The sequence below is a fragment of the Gossypium hirsutum genome, chromosome A02 (genome assembly GCF_007990345.1).
Source record: "Gossypium hirsutum isolate 1008001.06 chromosome A02, Gossypium_hirsutum_v2.1, whole genome shotgun sequence".
NCBI classification, from domain to species: Eukaryota; Viridiplantae; Streptophyta; class Magnoliopsida; order Malvales; family Malvaceae; genus Gossypium; species Gossypium hirsutum.
Window position 1 is genome coordinate 102,641,714 of NC_053425.1, and position 2,041 is coordinate 102,643,754.

The 2,041-nt window shown below is 37.1% G+C and overlaps 1 non-coding gene across 1 annotated transcript; it reads right to left on the reverse strand.

Moving 5' to 3' along the window:
• Nucleotides 1-1,043: 1,043 nt before the first annotated feature.
• LOC121217127 (small nucleolar RNA R71) lies at nt 1,044-1,150 on the reverse strand. Its single transcript, XR_005913320.1, has one exon. It is a non-coding gene; the product is annotated as a small nucleolar RNA R71 (small nucleolar RNA).
• Between the last annotated feature and the right edge of the window lie 891 nt (nt 1,151-2,041).

Here is a 2,041-nt window from a genome sequence, read left to right on the forward strand (position 1 = left end):
AGGTGGATTCCTCCTTGGGTGTCGTATTTATCAATTGCTTTTCTTCAAGTCTTTTTCCAAATTTTCTCTTTGCTTTAATTAAATTAGTTAATTAGTTTAGATAATTAGTTTTATAAACAAACCCTTTTATTCTTAGGCTAGATAATAAAAAGTAGTTATTACTAGTACTTTTGGGTCCCTTAGGTACGATATCCTGGTCTTGCCATTACTATACTATTGTTCGATAGGTGTGCTTGCCTTTTTGTCGTGATAATAGTTAGTTTAAGTTTGATCTGTATTATAAATATTTATTACTTGTTACGAATCACACGATCAAGTTTTTGGCACCGTTGCCGGGGATTCAAAATATTAGGAGCGCTAAATTTTTATTACTTTAGCCATTTATTTTTCTTGCAATTTAATTTTAGTTTATCATTATTATTATTTATTAATTTACTTATTTTTTTTCTCTTCGCAGGTTTTTATAGTTTATGACTAGAAGAAACCCGTCAGGACCATTACTTCTTGATGAAGAAATCGATCGCACAGTTCGTAGAAATCAAAGAGAAATAAGGCGTAGCTTACGATACACGGAGAACGAGCGAGAAGACGATACTCAACCTCCAACCGATGAGATGGCTGAAAACCAAGGCAATTAGTTACCTCCTACAATTGCGGCTAATCAAAATCTTGCTCCACGTACTATGTATGGTTATGCTAAACCTTCTTTAACAGGAACTGGATCTAGCATAGTTAGACCTGCTATAGCTGTAAATACTTTTGAATTAAAACCTAACACTATTCAGATGATACAACAGTTTGTTCAGTTTGATGGTTTGCAGGATGAAGATCCCAACGCACACTTAGAGAACTTTCTGGAATTTTACGATACATTTAAAATCAATAGCGTTTCTGATGATGCCATACATCTTCGGTTGTTTCCCTTTTCACTAAGAAACAAAGCTAAACAGTGGTTGAACTCGTTACCACGAGGGTCTATCACTACTTGGGAACAAATGACCAAGAAATTTTTACTGAAATATTTTCGGCCGGCTAAAACAGCTAAATTAAGTAATGATATATCTTCTTTTGTGCAGATGGATTTAGAAACACTTTACGATGCATGAGAGAGATACAAGGACCTACTGAGAAGGTGCCCTCACCATGGGTTATCGCTTTGGCTTCAAGTACAAATATTCCACAATGGCCTGAATCCCTCGACTAGGCAAATGGTTGACGCAGCTGCTGGCGGAACCATCAATAATAAAACACCAGAAGATGCCTATGAATTTATAGAGGAGATGTCACTGAATAACTATCAGCGGCAAGTTATGAGGACAAAGCCAACGAAAACAGCCGACGTTTATAACATCGATTCAGTCACCATGCTCTCTAATCAGGTAGAACTTCTCAATAAAAAGATTGACGGTTTACTTGGTTCTACGCAGGTACATCCAGTAATGAGGTGTGACTCAAGTGGCGGAGGTGTGCATATAGAATACCAATCCTTCAATTCTACAACTGAAGAAGAACAAGTCAAGTATATGGGTAACAATAACTTCCGATCTCAAAATAACCCATACAGTAATACTTATAATGCAGGTTGGAGGAACCATCCAAATTTCTTCTGGGGTGGTCAAGGGAATCAAAAGCCACAAAATCCTTAGTTTTCAACAACCACCTTATAAACAAGAGAAGAAACCAAACCTTGAAGAGATGATTTCTAAATTCATCTCAGTGTCAGAAACCCGTTTCCAAAATACCGAGACAGTACTTAAGAATTAACAAGCATCGATCCAAGGACTCAAAACTCAGATAGGCCAGCTATCAAAACTAATCTCCGAATGACCACAAGGTAGCTTACCAAGTAATACTGAACCTAATCCGATGGAACACCTTAATGCAATTAGTACTCAAAATAAAGAAGGATTCATTGCACCGGAGCCAGAATTACAGCAAGACAACGCGATGAACAAAGGTCGAGAAGAGGTAAATGATAATGATCCTAAATAGGTAAGTACGAATCATGAACCTCGTGTGCCATATCCTAAAGCGATGACAA